The 22654-nt window shown below is 39.9% G+C and overlaps 1 long non-coding RNA gene across 1 annotated transcript; it reads left to right on the top strand.

The window, feature by feature from the left end:
• Position 1: 1 nt before the first annotated feature.
• LOC131913473 (uncharacterized) lies at positions 2-13082 on the top strand. Its single transcript, XR_009379897.1, has 2 exons — positions 2-188; positions 11739-13082. It is a non-coding gene; the product is annotated as an uncharacterized LOC131913473 (long non-coding RNA).
• The last annotated feature ends 9572 nt before the right edge of the window (positions 13083-22654 follow it).

Below are 22654 nucleotides of genomic sequence, written 5' to 3'. Positions count from 1 at the left end.
GCGAACCGGGAGCGCTGCCCGGTGGGAACCGGGGCTCCGCGAGCCACGCCGCGCACCGCCCGCACCGGAAGCGGGGCGCTGGGGCGCCTGAGGCTGGGACCACCCGAAGCTGGGGACCACCCAGCCCTGAAGGCGCCGTCGGAAGAGGTTGTGAGTGTGAGGTCCTGCGAAGGGCAGCACAGTTCCCGGTAAGTGTGCAATCTGCTCGCACAGAATTAGCAAAGAGAAGCTTCCCCGGGGCCTCTCTCCAAGGTCTATGGTGTGTCACTCAGGGTTGATTCTCCTCTGTGGGCTTCTTTACGAAGAAGAAGGAGGAGGAGGAAGGGGGGGGGAGGGAAGAGGAGGGAAGAAGAGGGAAGAAGAGGGAAGAAGAAGAAGAAGAAGAAGAAGAAGAAGAAGAAGAAGAAGAAGAAGAAGAAGAAGAAGAAGAAGAAGAAGAAGAAGAAGAAGACAGCCCGGTGAAACAGATGGGCAGCCTGTTCAAAATCACCATTGTCTACCTGGCCCAGGGAACCAGGACTGAGTTTGTGCTGGTTCGTTCACTATTTACTGTGTCTCCCACTCAGGGCTTGAGTGAAGCGGCTGTGCCTCATGCTGAGGGGGGAGGAGTGCAAATGGAACTTTTCCCCCTTGGTATCCGGCGCCCTAAAGCCACCCCTCACTCCAAGAAGACCAGCAGGTAGGCATCTGGACTGCGTGGAGACTCACCCTACCTAGTCTGAAGAAGGAAGGGAACAGCCTGCCCTCCTATCCGTCCCCTGCTGCTGTCTCAAAGAAATAGTTTCCCATTGACCCATTTCCTCCTCCTCATTTCTCATTTCCTTCTGAAGAGACTGCGTTCAGCTGTTACCACCACCACCTACCTTATTGAACTTCTGTATCACAAAACTCAAGAGACACTTTAAAGGCTTTGATTTATTAACCAGGTCTTATGGACACAGTGCTGGCCACGCTCTCCATCCTGAAACATCTCCTTTGTCTTCTGGGATACTACAAGCTACGGCCTCCCCTCTTTTCCTCTCTCTTATGCCCCCTTCACAGGCTCCTTTGTGAGCCCAGGATCTTCTAAACATGAGGCCTTGAGGAATTGAAATAGATGCATTTAAGGATAGAAAGATAACTCAGTAATCATTTCTGTGAAGCTGTGTGCCCTCTGGCCACATTCTCTGAAAGCTAGCAGGAGAGTATAGACCCAGTTTTTTGTTTTTAGTTTTATTTTTTATATGTGTAAGTGTATACTATATGTGTGTGCCAGCACATCCCAGAAGATGGTATAGGACAACCACACACGCACACCCTCAGAGCTAGAGTTACAGGTGGTTGTGGGCCTGAGAACCGAACTCTGATCATCTGGAAGAGCAACAGAAGCTCTTAACAGCTGATCCATTTTCCAACTCCCAAGACCTGTGTCTTTAAGTGAATTATTTTCTTTCTTGTTCAAGCCCAAATCTTACACCATAAAGTTCATTTATTTCTTAAAGTAGTACTGCTTTACATGTATTTTGTGATGTTACTTATTTCATATATGTCTTTTTATACCACATGTTTCTAAATGCTAATAGTATAAATGTAACGTAACATTGAACCTGCTCCCATAGAACACTCAACATCTAATACACTCTAGGGTAAAACGCACCTTAAGTGATGTAATAAATACGTGACCAAATCTCATAAAATATGTATTTGAATTGTATTACTTCATTGAATAAATTCATAAATTAACAATAAAACAAAGCTATTAAGAAAGCTGGAGAAAATGTAAGTACTGAGCATTTATAATTATTAAAGACCATTTTTTCTTTAAAAGATAATTGTAAGAAACAAACAACATATTGTGGAGATTATAACATGTCAGAACTAAATGTATGACAGTAATAAAAAGGATATAAAGGAGAACATGGATGTGTATGGCTAAAAACTCTTTGCAGGATATGTGATAAACATATTTTAAATACATACAAGCCAGCTGTGTTGGCTGCCTTTTAATCCCAGCAATCAAGAGCCTGAAGCAGGCCTATGAGTTCAGGGGTAGTTTGGGCTACATAGTGAAATTCTGAGATGCTATCAAAACAGAGAGGGGCAGGGAAGAGGATAGGAAACCTCAATAACAATATCAACCAATTAAGATTTCTAGAGCACTATGTGCAACAATAACAGAATATCTATCTTTTTCCTTCACTTGCACATATAAAAATCACTAGAAGGGGCTGGAGAAATGTCTCAGCGGTTAAGAGCACTGGCTGCTCTTTCAGAAGTCCCAGGTTCAATTCCCAGTGTCTACATGGCAGTTCACAACCATCTGTAACTCCAGCTCCAGGGGATCTTACACTTTTTTTCTGGCCTCCTCAAGCACCAGGCACATACATGGTGCATAGACATACATGCAAACAAAACACATGTATTTTTAAATTATAACGACCGTGTATGGTACATAAAACAAGTGAATACATTTTAAATGATTGAACTTATATAGAGTATACTCTCTGACTCCAGTAAAATTACAATAGAAATTAAGCATAAAAAGATAGAAGTACCAAAATATGGGCAAATTAAATAACATTATTTTTAATGACGTGCTAAGAACTTGAAATCACATTTATAAAAAATATTTTATAAATTTATTTCCCTTAAAGGGAAACGACAACTCCACCTACTACAGCAAATACATCAGAATAACATGCAGTCTTCCATGGCAACCCTAAAAGCTAGGAAAGCATGAAACAGCGTATTCCAGCCCTGAAAATAAGACTGCCATAGCCAGCAAAGCTGTCTTTTGAACCTGATAGTGAAATAAGACATTTAAAAACAGACATAAACTAGAACAACTCATGACCACCCAGCCAGCACTGTGGCAGAATCTTAAAGAGATGCTATATACAAAGACACAGAGAAGAAATCCTAATTACAATACCACAAGAGTGAGTAAATGTCATGAAGGGAATGGATAAACAAAAGAGACCTTAAAAGGAATCCATTATGTCAACACACTCAACCAGCAAACCCCTAATACTAACAGAAGAGAGATAAATGAATAAACAGTATCCTTCAAAAGGAGTAACAACCAATAAAATCACAGTAATTAGTAAATGACCCCTAACTGTTAAATCGCAGTGGTTCCAAAGCACCACCGAACAGGTACAGACTGGCTGACCAGATTCAAAGACTAGGGCCTGCAAGATTACCTGGTGAATAAAGACACTTACGCCTGGTGAGCTTAGTTCCTAGAACCCATGTAAAGATCTGACTCCACAAAGTTGTTCACTGGCCTCCACATCCATGCTACATATCATACACAAAAAATAATAAAGTTTTTTAAAACTAAATTCAACTACCTCTTGTCTCCAAGAAACACACCTACAGACTAAAAGTCGAACAATAGACTCCAATCTATCAAGCAAGTAAAAGCCAAAAACAGGCTAGTTGTAACTATTGTGATATCTGATAAAGTAGACTTCAAAATTAGAAGAAATGACCACTACATACTAATAAAAGGAATTCCTATCAAGAAGACATAACGCATGTAAATATATGTGCACTGAATGGTGGGGCTCCTCATTTCAAAAACTAAACACAATGAAAAGTGAAAGACTTATATGACCAAAACTTCAAGTCTTCAAAGAAAGAAATTGAAGAAGATATCAAAAGATGAAAAGATCTCTCATGCTCATAGATTGGTAAGATTAACATAGTAAAAATGGCCATCTTACCAAAAGCAATCTACAGATTCAATGCAGTCCCAATCAAAATTCCAACACAAAATTCTTTACAGACCTTGAAAGGACAACACTCAACTTCATATGAAAAAACAAAAAACCAGGACAGCTAAAACAATCCTGTACAATAAAAGAACTTCCAGGGATATCACCACCCCTTATTTCAAGCTATACCACAGAGCTGTAGTAATAACACACGTTATTGGCATAAAAACAGATTCCTTGATCAATGGAACCAAAGTGAAGACAAATGTAAATCCACACACCTATGGACACCTGATTTTTGATAAATAAGTTCCCGGGCCAAAGCTACCACACCCACTTTCACTACATTGCCCACTCAGGCTTCTGCTGCTGCTGCCACTGCTCACCCTGGCCCCTCATGCCTCACAGCCCCTCTGCCACAGCTGTTGCAGCAGATTTGGTAAGACACCTGGGAAGTCCAAAGAACATCTTTCCCACATTAAGAATGGGAAGTATCACAATGCTGGGAGTTAGGACTCTGTATAGTGCCACAATGGATGGCTTGAAAATAGAAAAAAATAAATGAAAGGATAACTGACTTAGCTGGAGTTGACATAGTGCTGCTTATAATTACTATCAGCTTGGTAATACATATTTTACCCTTTAAAAAGTGGTTTGGTAACTGTGACAAATATGAAAAGTTGACTGATAAGATACAAGCCTTAAAAAGACTTATTAGAAAATAAGAAAAATACTCAGATACAGACAGAGGAATTTAGACAAGAACGTACCACACCACTGCATGATGAAACTGAAGAGGGGCAGCTTAGGGGTTTTAGGAAACCAACCTTAGTTTATCCAGTTACTATATAAGAACAACCAGCAGAGCATAGGCACCCCTGAAATTATACAGAAGTTAAATGGAATCCTATAGAAATATTAGATTTGAGGAGATTTAAGGAAGCAGTCGTTTTATATGGTATACATTGACCTTATATGAAGTAGATGTTAAATTCTTGGGCAACTCATAACAGAATTATCCCGAAGACTGGAAACACTTTAGCTACAGCAATTTTGGGACCTGGTCCTTGGTTACACTGGCAAACATGGTGGCCAGAGGAAGCTAGGGTATTAGAACAACAAAATAGGGCTAGAGGCATTAATACTTCCCAAGACCAGCTTCTAAATGAAGGCCAATATGCTGAGTTGCAAAGACAGTTCAAATTGATGATCCCACTTTGGCCCTATGTCATTTAGCAACCTTAAATACTTGGGACAAGGTTAAAGAATCAGGAAAGAGAGCTGAGTCATTTACTAAAATTATGCAAGGCCCAAAAGAAGCCTTCACTGATTTTTTTGTCAAGATTAACTTCAGTTGTAAATAGAATAGTATCAGATCCAGAAGTCAAACAAATATTAATTGAATCTTTGGCTTTTGAAAGTGCTAATTCAGAATATAAAAGAGTGATTAGACCTTTAAAGGTAAGATCTGCACTAATAGATGAATGGATTAGAAATATAGCTGATACTGGATCTCACGCTTATGATGCTACTTTGATAGAAGTGATTTCTAAAACTTTTAAGAAAAATCAAAATGTCTGATGTTTTAATTGTGGTAAACAAGGTCAGCTGAAAATGGATTGTAGGCAAGGCACTCCTAAAAACAATTTATTTCTAGAGATGATCCAAATAGAAGACCCCAGCCTTCTAGAGTGTGCAGAAGGTGTGGCAAAGGCTGGCATTGGACTAATGAATACAGATCAACAAGGGACAGACAAGGTCACTCTTGCCATTGATAAACAACTTAGGGGCCTTTTCACAGGCCCCAATATCAAATTTTGTTCAATCATTCTCTGTCAGCATTGGAGAAACTCATCCATAGAGAAATTAAAAGACTTAATGTCTGTTATTAAAAACCATACTGGTCTGGATGTGATCGAGGACAGAACAGCTTTAGTAGATAAAACAAAAATTGTAAGAAAGACCATAAAACAAATATTTTGGCAAACTTCTTTAAATGATCACAGACCAAAGCTAAAAATACAAATTAATGACATTATAATTGAAGGATTACTGGACACAGGTGCAGATGTAATCATAATTTCACTAAAATCTTGGCATCTAGATTGGCCTCTTCAGAAAGTAAATATTGAGCTTTTAGGAATTGGAACTTTATCTCAGGTAAAACAAGGTATAAGGCCCAAAGGACAGATAGGAAAATTAAAGCCATATGTGGCTAACATGGCAATGAATTTATGGGGATGTGATCGTTACGGCAACAGAAAACACAGATTAACATTCCTCCAATCTCAGAAACAAACCATAAAATAAAGAATGCTACTGAGAGAAATATTAAAAGGTATTATCAAGAACAGTCACCAATCATTCAGGTTATACATAAGGAAGATATAACAGCTGTTGTTCTTTCAAAGGTACCAACAGCCTTATCTTTAAAAATGGTTAGCTGGCAAAGCTGTGTGAGTGGAACAATGGCCTTTGATATCAGAAAAATTAGGGGCACTAGAACATCTGGTAACTAGGAGCAGCTAAATACTCAATAAACTGACAGATCAACCAGTCCTTGGAATTTTCCTATATTTGTTATTAAAAAGAAATCTGGAAAACAGAGAATGGTAACTAATCTGAGAGCTATAAATAAGGTAATTCAGCCAATGGGCTCTTTGCAGCCTGGAATTCCTTTGCTTTCTGTATTGCCTAAAAGATGGTCTATTATGTTGATTGATTTAAAAGACTGCTTTTTTACTATACTTTTACAAAAACAAGATCAAGAAAATTTGCCCTTCACAGTGCCTACTTTTAATAATCCCCAGCCTGTTAAAAGGTATCTTTTAACAGGTACTTCCACAAGGAATATTAAACAGTCCCACTTTATGTCAATATTTTGTACAACAGCCATTAGAAATAATTCATAAACAGTTTCCTCAATCTATAATTTACCATCATATGGATAATCTCTTACTGGCTGATTTAGACACAAATACCTTAGGAAAAAATGTTTGATGAAGTAAAGTAAAGAGAATGGCAAATTGTTGTTGGGTATTACAAATTGCTCCTGGAGCCGGGCGGTGGTGGCACACGCCTTTAATCCCAGCACTCGGGAGGCAGAGCCAGGCGGATCTCTGTGAGTTCGAGGCCAGCCTGGGCTACCAAGTGAGTTCCAGGAAAAGGCGCAAAGCTATACAGAGAAACCCTGTCTCGAAAAAAACAAAAAAAAAAAAATTGCTCCTGGAAAAACACAAAGATGAGATTCTATTAATAACCTAGGATATAAGATAGGTTTATAGAAAATTCAACCACAGAAAGTACAAATCAGGAGAGATCAATTACTAACTCTTAATGATTTTCAAAAGTTGCTGGGAGACATTAACTGGCTAAGGCCCACAATTGGATTAACTACTCAAAAGCTAAGTAATTTATTTAAAACTTTACAAGGTATTAAGGTCTTAAATAGTCCAAGAAAATTATCAGCTGAGGCTGAGAGAGAATTGGCTCTGGTGGAAGAGAAATTACAGGATGCATATGTGGATCTCTTGAATCCAGGGCTTGATTGTATGTATCCTGGTCATACTACCTTCTACACATTCCCCTACAGGAATTCTTATGCAGAGAGAAGATAATATCTTAGAATGTACATTTTTTTTTTACCACACAAACAGGAAAAATTAAAGACCTATGTAGAGAAGGTTCCTGAATTGATTCTGAAAAGAAAACTGAGACTTTGTCAATTAGCTAAAAGTCTAAGAGTTTCATTTTTAAAAAATACCATGTTAATAGCAAAGATTGGAAGAAAGATTTTTTTCCATCACTTGGCAACAAGCCAAGTAAATTATAAGAAAATGTTCTGCTTGCTCCTTGTGTAACCAAACTCCACTACCTACAGGAAGTAACTTAAAATGTACTCAAAGAAATTAAATTTGGCAAATGGATGTGTTTCATTTTGCTGAGTTTGGGAAATTAAAGTGCACCATACCATAAATAAATATTCAGGTTTTCAATGGGCAACTGCTTTGAGTTCTGAAAAGGCTGATTCTGTAATTACACAATTATTAGAAGTTATGGCCATAATGGGAATACCTGTACAAATTAAGACTGACAATGCTCTAGCATATATCTCTAATAAAATGAATCAGTTTTTTGCATATTACAAAATAAAGCATATTACAGGTATACCACACAACTCTATGGGACAAGCAGTTATAGAAAGATCTAATTGCACTGTAAAAGATATGCTTAATAAATAAAAAGGGATAATAAAGAGCCCTAGAGATAGATTGCACAGTGCTTTATTAACTTTCAGTTTTTTAAATGCTAACAAGAAAGGGATGACAGGACAACTGCAGAAATACATTGGATAATAGAAAAACTACTGAAATAAATCAGCCTATATATTTAAAAATGTGTTGACCTCAAAATGGAAACCAGAATATGTGTCCTTTTGGAAAGAGGTTTTGCTTTTGTTTCCACAGGAAAAGAAAGGCTATGGATATCATCAAGATTGATAAAGATTTCATTTGAGCAGAGACCTCTTGATTAGGAGATACAATAGTTCATCAAACAGTTTGGTCATTCAAGCCAAACTAACTTATAAGACTAACAAATGCCTTTCATTTGATCAGGTATGAAAAAAAAAGAAAAATTTTATTATTAAAAGATACTTTTTCTGTTGCCAAAAATCATTTTGCCTTAACAAAGATACAACCTGCCAAAACCAGAACTTCCCAAAGTTAGGATTGGGGCAGGATTTTGTTTTTGCCTTTCTGGGAGGATAAAAGCATCCAACTAAGGAATCTAAAGACCACTGGAAAAATGAAACATCTGAAGAAGAAGAATAAATCATCAAAAGAAAATGTCCCAAGAAAAAGAGTAAATTGGACTAATGGTATAGCACACCTTCAACAGGGTAGAATTTCATAAATCTTCCCAAATGCTTGTTTTTGCTGCCCTCTACAAACATAAAAGACAAATGGTCTTTTTGTGGTCCCAATTCAATTAAAATTCAAAGCTGGCTTTGGAGTTGGAATGTGGCTCTCTCCTTCCCTAAATGCAAGCATGCTTGTTAAAGGAAAATCCAAAATAGAGTATTTTCTCCCAAATTTGCCAAATACAAATGGACTGGACATTGTGAATGTAATTCTAACTTGTTAATTGTCCTTATTGTATATAGTTTTACTGTATTAGACTTAAAACCTTTTCTTTTTACTTAGATAATGCCTGATAATTGTTCTTATTGTATATGGTTTTACTGTGTTAGAGTTAAAACCTTTCATTTTTATTTAGACAAAAAGGGAGAAACGTTACAGGATATTTGATCACACTGTGAAACTCCAAGCCTGTGTTAATAAAATTAACCCTGGATCAGTGGGTGAGGCCAGGGACTAGTTGACAAGAATTAGCCATAGAGAGTACAAAGAACCCAGGAAGATGGATAGAGAGATATACAAGAAAGAGAAGTGAGGGACTTGGAGATTTGCAGGCCTTTTGGTTTGGAATAAGTGGAGAGATGCAGTCTTGCTGGGTCTCCCACCAAAGAGCAAGGTCACCTGGTTGCTTCTTGGTTTCTCTGATATAGCAGGTTTTTTACCCCCAGCATTTGACCCCAGAGTCTTTATTGGTAAATATAGCAACTTAGATAAAAAAACATCACAGCTGCTGTTATTTTATCAAAAGACACTGAAAAAGAGTTTCAGAGAAAATAAGAAAGTTTACTATTAAAGAAACCATGGGACAGTGGTGGCATACGACTTTATCCCAGTATGGGGGAGGGGAATTGTAAAGGCAGGTGGATCTCTGTGAGTTCACAGCCAGCCTGGTCTACAAAATTCCAGAACAGCCAGGGCTATACAGAGAAACCCTGTCTGGGTTGGGAGACAGGGTGTTATCTTTATATGTTATGGCTGTTAGCTTGATGTTTTTGTGGGACGCCTAACAGTGGAAGAAGGGGTGTCTATGACTCTTTGGCCTGTTCTTGGGACTCTTTTCCTCCTACTGGGTCACCTTGTCCAGGCTTGATATGAGAATTTGTGCCTAGTCTTATTGTAACTTGTTGTGCCATATTCGGTTAATATCACTGGGAAGCCTGCTCTTCTCTGAAGGGGAATGGAAGAGGAGTGGAGGAGAGGGGAGGTGGGGTCGGGGACTGGGAGGAGTGGAGGTAGGAGAGGCTGCGGTCCATATGTATTGTATGAGAGAATAAATAAAATGAATAAATGAACAAATAAAAAGAAACCATGACAAGAAGTTGCTTCTAGGATGAGAGAGCTGCAGAAAATGCCAAATGCTAATGAAAACTCCAGTAAAATAGAAAGTGAGGACTGGGCACAGTGTCTAGAATGTGGGGCAGGGGGGAGTGGATCAGCATTTTCTGTCAAATGGTGGGGCAGGAATCAGTTGTAGAGAGTCAAAGACTAATTAGATCTCTATCTAGTTCATACTGTACATAAAAGTAAATTCCAGAAAACATAAAGGATAGAAGGATGAAACTTTAAAATGTTCTGAAGAAAATCTAAAGTATCTTTGTGATCTCACTGTGAAAAGGGAGTTTCAAAAAAAAGGCATAAGCAAAAATGTTTTTTTAAGCAGAAGATAAAAATATGATTTGGTGAAGGTGATAGCATGTTTGCAATAACATAAGTCATTATAAAAATGAAAACTAGAGACTGAGGATGTGAGTTAGTTGATAGAGTGCTTGCCTAGCATGTACAAAGCCCTGGGTTCAATTCAGCACCCCATAAATTGGGTGTGATGGTGCATGCCTATAATCTCAGTGCTTAGAAAGTGTGGGCAAGAGGATCAGGATTTCAAGGTCATCCTCAGCTACAAAAAGAGTTCCAGGCCAACCTGGGCTATGTGAAACAATGATGACCATGATATTATTGATGGTGATGATGATGATGATAAAAGCCACAAACATAGTGAAAATTACAGGCCTTGCCACTAACAAAATGGTAGTATTCAGAAAGCATAAGGAATTCTATAGGTTAGTAAGAAAAAGATGAATATGACCTAATAAATGGGCAAAGAATCTGAATAGGGACCCACATAACCTATAAATTACTAGCTCTACATAGTGACAGTACTCACCTCACTATATCCTCAGTTCCTCTTTGCTCCCACTTAGATAACAGGATCTATCATCTATTTAATTTTTCTTGGTGCCTGAGACTGAACTGAGGGCCTTGTGCTGAAATCCCCAACCCTAGGATCCATCTTTTTTTATATACTATTATTTAATGAATGTTACTTTTATACAATTCTGCCTACATATTACCTGGATGTAATTATAAGTCTTACAATTTAACAGAAAAGTAGAGAAACATGATAAGTACCCTAACACTCTGGACATTTGGCTTAAATTTTGTATATGTATACTGCATTTACACCATTTTCTCCTTCCATCTCCTCCTTCATCCCCTTGACTCCTTTCCAAGTTCATTGCCTCCTTTTCTTTCATTATTATTGATATATATATGATGCATTATTATGTAAACACCACCTGCTGAGTCCATTCAGTGTTGCTTCTATGTGCATTATTTTAGGGACGACCACTTGGAATTGGATAACCAGTCAAGGGGCTCGTCCTTGGGGAAAGCTGATTCACCCTTCTCAGCCTATAGATCTTCAACTAATGGTTGGGCCTTATGAGATTTCCATTAGCCATGGTGGCATGTCAACTGACAGTGTCATTGTTGAAGTCTTCTTTAGACTACCATATTGTTGAGAGTTTATGGGTACAGCTTCCCTGTTATGTGTGGAAGACACAATTTCAGTTCTGATGAGATACACATACACTTATATGTGTGTAGTTTGGGGTAAACATAATATGATTCCCTGCAGCATTTTCAAACATCCTTGGTGTTATTTATCCCTCCTCCCTTCCTCTCACACAGTATTGTCCTTCGTCATCTTAATCAATACCTTATACATCCCTTCATTCCATGATCCTGTTTCCATTTACTTATGCATTTGACAAAGTCAGAGCCTTGAGAAAATCCAATTATCCTTGTTTTTGTAACTTTATGCCTTCACTGTCATTTTCTATAGACACTCTTCCAGTGCAACCAAAAAGCAGATGCAAGGCCCAGTGAGAAAGTGTGAATAAGGTAGAAGACCAGACTGGTCCAGTGGCTTCTATTTCTTCAAAGAAGAATGAAGCACAAAGAGAATCAGAAAGACGGGAATCAAGGACCAGAAGTCTGAAAACAGAAGAGGCTAGAGACAGTTATGAACAATGAGAAGGCTGTGGTACAAAGGAAACCAGAGAGATTTTGGCGACTGTGAGTACTAATTTGTTGGCAATGCACTGATAGGGCATTAGTTTTTGGAACTGTACATTATGTACCTTAGATTTGGGCACGTACCTGTCAGTATGTGATAGGAATGGACCATTACATCAGTAATGCTGTGTTGGGAGTGCAAGTGCCAACCCCTTCTCTGCTGTGAGATGCAGCCCTCCCAATCTAGTCTACAGAGGTTCTGCACCTCTTTATTCTACTTAGTTCCTGTGATGAAACAGTCATTCCAGAGGAGACAGGATTATGATGGCAATGGAAACTTCATTTCAGCCCTGGACTGAACAAATGGATATGTGACAGAGATGAGCTCAGCTCTTAGGACCCTGGTATCTTCTGTCTCCCATGGAAGATGCCTGTTCTAAGCAAGAAAAGTCTCCATTATTAATGCACATGTCTCCAGAATAACAGAACAAAAATGCTCTGTTAAATTGCAGTCAAAATGACTGTGAATTCAAAATTTAAAACTGCTAAAAATAACTGTCATGCTTTAAATGGTATCAGTATATTAGAAATGTCTGTTTTGCTGATTTTTATGAATGTATAAAGTTTTTAATGAAAAAAATCAACTGTAGAAATTGCTAGAGTTAATTAGCTGTTAATTAATTAACATTTCATTAATCTGGATTTTGCTTGTGATTTTTGCTTGTTTGTTTGTTTGTTTGTTGCACATACATAATGGTGTTGCTAGGTATATGAAGACTAAACAATTAGCCCCTAATGTTATGAAGCTCACAGAGACAAAATTTTTATGTCTGTCTAGTTGAAGTATTATTTATTTTATCTATGACCAGATTCTACAGATTTAGCAAATGAACTATCTTTTCTTATATTTTAACTTTATTGCCCTTTAGAAACAATTTAGGTTAGGGGAGATTAGGTGTAATTTTGATCTTGGGCAGTAGAGGGCAGCAAAGCATCAGGACTGCTTAAGAATGCCTTTGTAGACCACCATGCAGACATTTTTCTGTACATAGAATTTCAATGACTTTTCCCTTGGAATCAATGGCATATCTTAGCTATAAATATAGGAAATATGTAAATCTATTCTTATTAAAATTCATTCATGATTTGCCAAAATACATTTTAAAATAAATGTTTTACTGTTTTATTATTCTTTTTTTATGTTATCCCTCTGTTATAATATCATGAAAACTGATGAACTAAGGTCAAGCGCTGCATGAGTTTTCTCACAAATGTTGTAGTTTATCTATCTTACTGGTGTCTTTCCAAGTTAACAATTAAGTAAAAGCCAGCGATAAGAACACCATGCCAACTATGGCTGATGAAAGAATAATATCCTCATGTTGTCTGTGAGCAGCATATCTCCGCAGCGTGGAATTTGATAACCCTTTATTTACATCAGTTCTTTTGGCTATACTTCATATAAACAATATCCACGTGACCACAACGTTTCCAAATGCAACTGTAGAGACGCGTTCTATGTTAAACCATTGCATTTTCGAGAGAAGAGAAGCTTTTGCTGGCAGAGCGTGTTATTTACAGTTGCTGTGGAAGTCCCCCCCTGCTCACTTTCACTTTAGTAGGGCATTGACTACAGTTGCTTATGGAACACCCAGTTGATCCTGAACTAGGGACATTCAGAAGAAGAGGGGTGTTTGTTTGTTTGTTTGTTTTAAGTTTGAGTTGAGACATCTGTTTCTTGGAGCTGCTACAACAAACTACCAGAAACTGGGTGATTTAAAACAGAAATTTAAGAGTTCAAGAGGCCAGAAGATCAAAATCAGGGTGGTCAGAATCAGTTCCTGCTGGAGCCTCTGAGGGAGAATGCACCGTAGACTTTTTCCTGGTTTCTCATGGTTGCCATAAGCCCCGGCTTTCCTTGGCTCATAGCCGCATGGTTCTAGTCTTTGCCTCATCATGCATGGCAGTCACTCTGTGTGTCTGTTACTCTGTCTTCCCATGACCAAGATCTCGTCATTGGATTCAATGCTCACTCAAACCCATTTTCACCCCATCCTAACTGAAAGCGTCTTCAAAGACTCCTGTTTTCACTAAGTTTAAATCCTGAGGTTTCAGGTAGATAGGAATATTGAGGAAACTCATTTAACCCATTACAAGAAGTAAGGCTGTTTTGTATTCCTTCAGAGAAATAATAAAAGGGAAGACTAATGCTTCCCTTGATGGAGATAATAGGAATAACTGAGTATTTTATATTCAGAATAAATGCATCCAAATATAAACTCAAATGAGTGTTTTTTTAATTTATGTATTCATTTATTTATTTATTTATTTATTTATTTATTTATTTATTTATTTATTAAGACAGGTTCTTCACTGTGTATCCCTGGCTGACCTGAAACTCACTGTGTAGACCAGGCTGGCCCTAAGTTCATAGACATCTGTCTGTCTCTGCCTTCCAAGTGGTAGAATGAAAGTCAAATGCTACCACTCACTCAGATTCTACTTTATTTTATGCTCATGTTATTTGTTACCTGGTCTAGAGAGGTTTTCAATTATCTTACAAAATAATTAATATGCATCATGCACAATATAAAATGAATGCTATGCATTGTCAAAAATAGTATGTATTTTTTTGCTGGGTGGTGTGGCGCACACCTTTACTCCCAGCACTTGGAGGCAGAGGCAGGCAGATCTCTGTGAGTTCGAGGCCAGCCTGGTCTACAGAGTGAGTTCCAGGACAGGCTCCAAAGTTACACAGAGAAACCCTGCCTCAAAATTAAAAAAAAAAAAAATAATCGAAAAAAAATAGTGTGTATTTTTTATTAAGCCTGGAGGATTAGCAGTAATTCAGTAAGAAAGGAAGATACAACAAAAATCCTTGCTATAAGTAGAGTCCAAAATGTTCTATGTATAAAAATTCACCTTTACCTTATTGAAAGGGTGACAGAGAACATCTCAAGTAGTCTACCAGATAATGTGTGTTTTACAAGCTATGGGGGGAAATAGACCAATTGTTAAAATCTATGTCATACACTGAGTTGAAAATAACCCTAAATAGCCACAAAATAATCATTTCCTGACTCTTCACCTGTAGATGACACCACTAGCCAGTCCCCACTTAAGAATTTTATCCAAATGAAGTTTGGGAGCCAAGTCCCAATCTAACTGTGATTCATATTACCTTAGAAACATTTTCACAATTTTTAGATAGAATAGAGTCAAGACATGAAAATACAGATGATAGAGGAAAATACGGTCATGAGTCACTCAGTGAAATCAAAACATTCTGAAAAATGCACCATTGGGCATCAGTGCCATGTAGACATCAAGGGTTCTCCCAAAAACCTAGATGCTCTAGTCCTCTGCACCTCTAGGCTCTGTCATTTAGCCATAGTTAGTGAATGAGCTCTGTTGTTAGCCAAAACATCATGCCACACATGATTCTGTAATCAGTTGCCTTATTATCATAAAAAGGAAGCAATGCATCACTTCCTTAAGAGAGCAAAGTTTTTTATAGCAATAATTGTTTTAAAACCTATCACTGAGTGATGAAGATTGCACATAGTATCTTTTTTAAACTCCTAAAATAATCACAACAACAGGGAGCGTTTGCCAACTGTTTTGTTAAAATAAAGACCAGGATGCCTAAACACAACTCAGTTGAGGCATTTTCAGGAACTGGAGAGAACTAAGCCAACAGTCCAACTTATTCACAACAATAAATGTTTTTCCGTAGCTGAGCTGTCTGTGGCCAGTGCACTCCTGTTATCCTGGCTACTGGGGAGACTGAGGCAAGAAGAGAGAGAAAGGGGGAAGGGGGATAAATGAAGAAGAACCGAAGAGAAATTGAACGTCCTGAATGAAAACTTGGAAATACTGAGAACCGATGTCCCCAGTATATTTCTCTCTATTATTGCATTCTGGAGTCCTAAAACTCTCCCCACCACCACCACCATCCGCCACCAGTATTCTAATTCTAAAGTGCAAACAACCCGGAGTCAGTCTCTGTGCAAGCAGAGGCTAGCTGTCCACCGAGAATTTGTGTTCCTCATTCCTTAGCGCTGATGCTTCCGAAAGGTGACGACCAGGACAGGACCTTCATTCTCTGGACTCGGTTACAGGTAGCATCTAACTACATGGAATGTGAGTAGACGCGACGCGTGACATTTACAGGTCAAAGCTTTTAAGAAAGCAAGGGTGGGGCCAGGAAAGTAACTCTGTGACAGAACTCATGCTTAGCATGTGAGGCAATAGGTTTGATCCCCAGTCTAAGAAAAAAAAAAAAAAAAAAAAGAGGGAGGAAGGGAGGAAGGAAGGAAGGAAGGAAGGAGGGAGGGAGGGAGGGAAGGAAGGAAGGAAGGAAGGAAGGAAGGAAGGAAGGAAGGAAGGAAGGAAGGAAGAATCTTTTTCACACTATGGTTTGCTTTTTGACCAGTCAGAAGTAGAAGGCACCAAAACCCAAGGAGGTGCTAGGACTCCCCATGGGAGAAACCTAGGTCTTAGAATGTCAGAACCACCTGCCAAGCAGGAACACTCACATTAGATTATGATATGGATGAGAAACAAATGCATGTATTTTAAAGCCATTGAAACTTGGAGGCTTATTTGTGTGATTAGCATTACCATGATCACCCTTCCCATGTACGCAGCTCCTAGGGACTGTTTTCCTACTACCTATGAGAAAACAGACTTACAAACACAATAGTCAGAAACTCCTAAAAGCTATCTAGGATCAGTCCTATTCTTAAACATGATCCACAATGAGATCTCCGGAAAGAAAGCAAGCAAAAGAGAGAGATTAAGGTAAAGAGTACTGATCCAGAGACAACAGAAGTCATCCATGGAATCAGGGGAAAAAATGAAGCTGGGCACACACCTTTAATCTCAGCACTCAGGAGGCAGAAGCAGACTGATCTCTATTAGTTTAGGGTCAGCCTGGTCGACATAGTGAGACCCTCTTTCAAAAATAAATAAATAAATATAAAAATAAGCATTGAAAGCTCTTAACTAGTGCTCACAGAGAAAGTTGTAAAGATGTTTCTGCTCATAAAACTAGAATGAGATTAACCCTACCTCTTACCCTGACCTCCTCACACATTAAAACAAAAGAAGAATCCTTAGAGGGTTTGGAGAGACGGCTCTGAGGTAAAAAGCAATAGCTGCTCTCCCAGAGGACTCAGGTTTGATTCCCCGCATCTACATACCAGCCCACAACCGGCTAGAACTCCAGTCCCAGGGGGTGCAACACCCTCTTCAGCCTCTCCAGGCACCGTATTCACACACGCACTAACATACATGCAAGCAAACACCCATACACACACACACACACACACACACACACACACACACACACAGAGTTAAAAACTTTCAGCATGAGACTGCTAAAATTTTAAAAACCAAAAGGAAGATCTAAGGTCAATCTAGTTTATGTTCTCCCCTAGAATATATAGCAAAAGATCAACAGATAAAACCCCGGAGAAGATTTTAAAAAGCGTAAGTACGTAAGGTGTGATATCTAGTAGAATAGAAAAGAGAAAAGAGAGCAGGGTAAAACAGCTTTTGGGTTGGGTCTTTACAATTTTTTTATTATTATCTATTCATTTATAGGAGGGGTGAGTGTCATGGCGCCCTTAAGAAGGTCAGAGGACAACTTGCAGGAATTGGTTCTCCTTTCACCATGGGAGTCCTGGGGACTGAACTCCCGTCATCAGGCAAGGTGCTGTGTGCCTTTGCTGTGTCCCCAGCCCATGAATAGCTTATAAAAAAGTACAGACAAATGATAAGCAGGTGATAGATACAAAGATAGACAGACAGACAATCTGTGGAGTTACAAAATGATATGTTTACCACTAAGGTAAACCGACCAGTACCGTAATGCTAATTACCCAAATAAGTCTCCAAGTTTCAGCGGCTTTAAAATGCATGCGTTTGGTTCTTATCTGTGTCATAGCCTAGTGTGAGTGTTCCTGCTTGGCAGGTGGATTGCCCTTCATGATAGTGAATAATGCCACTCATTCTAAGAGTAATGAGCGACAAGCAAATGAACGACAGCACGTTGCATGTCCTGTGGAATTTTTATGAAGCAGGGCTTGGCTGGCCAGCCTCGTCCCTGTTACATTGTGAGCTACTTTCTCTTCCTACATAAATGTTCACTTTCTACTTCATTTTGCACTTCCTCCCAACGTTCTTTCAGTGGTGCTGAGAATCAAACCAACGGCTCGTACATACTCTGTAAACAAGTTCGCTCTGAACTATACCCCCCGACCCTCGTGAAATTTCAGAACACCAGATATTGAAAAGGTTTTTGGTTTTGGTTTGGTTTGGTTTGGTTATTTGGTTGTTTGTTTGGGTTGTTTGGTTTGGTTTGGTTTTGGAGGCAGTCTCACGTAGCCCAGACTGGCCTTCAGTTCTGGTCCTCTTTCTCAGCTTCCCAAGTGCTGGGATTGCAGCCTGTCATTCATACACCAGCGAGGAGCTGCGTCATTAATTCTCACTATTGCAGTAAGAACATATAACATCATCGCCATCTCTTTAACCAAACAGTGTGTAGCACAGTACCGCTGGCTGCAAGCACGTGTTTTCGACAGCTAGAGCTTGCTCAGCTCGGATAACTGAAACTCTACACCCAGAGAACAGCGTCTGCCTATCTCCTCCTCCCCAACCCTGGAAACTACCCTTCCACTTTCTGCATCCGTGGGCCTGACTGTTTGGATACTTCATGAAAGTGGAATCACACAGGCTGTCATTGTGTGGCGAGCTTATTTCACTCAGCACAGTGCCATTCATATTGTCACAAGTGGCGCCATTTCCCCTGTATGGGTAGATAGCATTCTATCCTATGTATACCCACATTTTCTTGATCTGCCATCGTCAACTCCGTATCTGGGTTTTTATGCACAATGCTGCAATGCATACAGGGAGTTTTTTCAAGGCTTCTACAAAGGAAGATTTTTTTTTAAGGAACAATAACAAACTAGTATCTCACTGCAAACACTGTCCTAGAACAGAACAGAGCAGGGCCTTCTTAGTTCTCTAGAGGAAAGAGAATTGTTATGCTGGATCTGGAGGTGCCTGCCTTTAATCCCAGCACACAGGAGGTGGAGACAGGTGGATTTCTTAAGTCAGAAGACAGCCTGATCTGCATAGTAAGTTCCAGGCCAGTTAGGGCTACGTAGTGAGACTCTGTCTTTAAAGGAAATAAACAAAGCTCTTGGAATGTAGAATTCTGTATTCTGTCAAACTATAAATCAATGTGAAGGCACACTAAAGACATTTTCAGATTTACACCTACTCAGAAATTTCCTCTCCCAACTGCTTTTTCTGTTGAAATATTTGGAAATAATCCAGAGACACGAGGTGCAAACCGACAAAGAGGGAAATAAAGAGCATAAGAAGAAATGGGATGAGCCAGGAGTTCCCTCCAGAGCAGTCCCAGGTGCCAGGTGTGCTGGTTTACAAAACAAGAGCAATAGTGAGTCCCGATATGATGCCTTCAAGAAGGAAACTAAAATACAGTCTGTGAAAAAGATCAAATGGCTGTGGAAATGAATGATACCAGCGACCCGGTGAAGCAAGCATGTGTTTCCTCTTAAGACAAAGAGAAGACAAATTGAAATTCCAGTAAAGACAAACAGCAAAAACTGTATTTGAAAGTCACGTTACAAATTACAAACCATTTTAAATGTGTCACCATTTTAAGCAGATTTCCAGAATTATGAAAGATGGGTTTATTTAGTTTGGAAAGAAAGACAGTTTCTCTATGACTCCCTAAAAAAAGGAAATGTGATATTTTTTTTTTTTTTTTGCACATAGTGTGCCTAGGCAGTAAATAAAAATTAGTCACAATAATATAAACTAGGGGAAGATGTTTTCCAGGTTCTCTCTACCTCTACCTCACACAAAAATATCCAACATCCCAACGTTCCACACCACCATGGCTAACACATTAGTCCTGGGCGTCTTCAAAGCCGGGGATTGATACCAGTTATCACTTCTGTGGTTAGTTTTCTTGTACTGTGACAAAATGCTGGCTACAGACAGCCTAAGTGAGGAGAGGTGTATGGCACGGTTTGGCGGGGGTGAGGTGGGGGAAGCAGTCCGTCACATGGAGAAGGCATGGAGCGACTCCATCAAGGAAGTAGCCAAGGATACCACTGTCCCAAAAGCCTGCCTTCAGGACCTGGCTTCCTCCTGCTAGGTCCTCCTTCCTAAAGGCTGACAGCATCACAGAACGGTGCCACCAGCTGAGGATCAGAATACAGACACATGGACCGGTAGGGGACATGTGTGGGGGATAGTTCAGATTCAGACCATATAACACATGTCTATTTTTAAAAGCAGATGAAATGACATTAAACGTTTGGGTTTTTGCTTCCTGATAGCTATCTGTATGGGCTTCACAAAGGCCCTATTAGCCAAAATTAGCCACTGTGTGAACTCCAGGGCTGTCTCTGCTACTACATGTCAGCTCCTGGAGAATTCACCCGGTATTTTACCATGTGACCTTATTTTCTCCCCTCTGCATCATGTGGGTTGGCTTGGCCCCTTTTTGAGATTGCCAAAAGCAAGTGCAACACGCAGAAGCAAACATCTGTCAGTAAGCAGAAGGAGATTCGCTCCTCTCACCGAAAACAGCGCTTCCTGCCTCGGGAGCAAGGCCCCAGCACTGGCGGACAGTGTAGCCAGATGTCAGGGTTCCGGGGAGCACCTGCTTCTGCCCTTCTCATGGGGCCCTGTGGGACTCTGCATCTTTCAGAGTGCTGTCAAAAAATGAACTGGGAAGACAGCTCAGGCAATGACAGCATGTGAGAACTACAAAGAGGTCTTTGTGATGGTTTCCTAGTCTTTACAAAACTCAAGGGCTGAGCCATCTATTCACCAGCCAACCCTGGCATCCGATACAGATGCCTTCGCAGACCCTAGAAAGCCAGGCAGGGTAATACAGACAGCCCCTGTCAAGATGCAGGAGAGAAATTCGGGTTCCCCACACTTGTTTTTATCCCCAGAGGACAAGGGCAAAAAGAGGAGCTGATGCCAAAGGGCAAAAGCTTCTTGTATCCCCAGCACATCTTTAGGATGCGAATAAGGCTGTCACCTGGCAACAAAGGTCTACATAGCAACGTAACAAAGGTAAATGACAAGCCATACACGGTGTTTTTTAAAAGGATTAAAATTATTATTTGTAAAGTGTTAGATTTTGAAAGATAGCCTGAAGATTATATAACAGATCCCGAGGTATAGATGTACGTATGTCGTTTATTATGCTTATTAACTAACAAATTTGGGAGAGTGCTTTGCCGGACTGAGGCATAGCTTGGTAGATCACTAGCATGCACAAGGCTCTGGGTTCAATCCCCAGCACCCGAACAAACAAGGAAGAAGAGGATAAAGGAAAGGAGAAGGCATCTGTTACAGGATTAGAATTTTTTTACAGATTTTTAGTGTGTGTGTGTGTGTGTGTGTGTGTGTGTGTGTGTGTGTGTGAATGCCATGTTGGGGGGGGGGTACCTTGGAGGCCAGAAGAAGGCACCAGGGCACCAGATCCCCTGGAGCTGGCATTGCTGGAGGTTGTGAGCCACCTGACGTGAGTGACAGGATCCACAGGTCCTCTGCAAGAACAGCCGGTATTCTTATGAGCTGAGCCAGCTCTCCAGCCCCAATTTGAGAATAACGTCGTCGTACCATTGTTTTCTCTAACAATGGTCGGTCCCCAAGGACTGGCATTCTTGATTCTTAAAAGAAAAACCTGGTTGTCATATATAAACTTAAGTTGATAAACTTAACCTTGACCCTTAATTTTCTAAAATAGTGAAACAACATGCGGAAAGATCACTTCTCTTACATATTTTAAATGTCAGAGCTCTGTCTCTGTCACCCTCAACTCCTCCAGTGCTGTGGAAGCAAGGCCTTTCTGCAGCATCTGTAACTGGGAGTTCCTGTGAGGCCAGTGTACAGCTCCCTTTCTCCTCAATCTCAATTCTATCCATCCTGGAGTCGCGACCAAGCATCCGGGAGTGATTCTCCTCCTCCTCTCCCACACTTTCCTTTCCACTTCCTGCTGACTAGGACCCAAAACTACATCCTGAGCTCTCCACATTCCATGGTTAAAGGCAGTCCACATCAATCTTATCTCACATTTAGTCTGGTACAACAGTCACTTTTAAAACAAAAATAATGACGGAAACCTCATAATTCTTGGTGTGGATCAGGCACTCTTTAAGCGCTTGGCACATTTTGCTTCATTCCATCCTCTTAACCACTCCATAAAAGATTCTAGTACATTCCCACTTCAAGCTGATGAGGCAAACTTGCCCAAAGTCACACAGTGAGCTTTTTGGCTAGTCACAATTGTGAACTTGATTGAATTGAGAAGCATCCGGGATATTGGTAAAGAACACTTCTGGGTGTGTCTGTGAGGGTGTTTTCTGTGAGGATTATACTAAATGGGACCTGAATGTGTAAGAACCATCCAGTCCTTTGCTAGCCATTATCTCGGGGTCTGCTTTTTGGTGGTCATAGAGTGAGCAACTTAGCCCTTGCATCCCCCTGTAGCGCCATAATGTTAATCCCAGGAACAGTGGAGCCAGCAGACTGTAGACTGAAACCTCTGACCCATGAGACAAAAAGAATCTTTCATGTTTGCAGCAGGTATTTTATCAAAGCAACAAGAGTGACTGATTCACCTAGGACATGGAGGAGTCCATGACCAGCCCCTTAGTCCTCTAAACTGATTTCCACACCCCA

The sequence above is a fragment of the Peromyscus eremicus genome, chromosome 6 (assembly GCF_949786415.1).
Source record: "Peromyscus eremicus chromosome 6, PerEre_H2_v1, whole genome shotgun sequence".
NCBI classification, from domain to species: Eukaryota; Metazoa; Chordata; class Mammalia; order Rodentia; family Cricetidae; genus Peromyscus; species Peromyscus eremicus.
The sequence above is the reverse complement of the archived record's forward strand: the minus strand, read 5'-3'. Positions and strand labels throughout refer to the sequence as shown.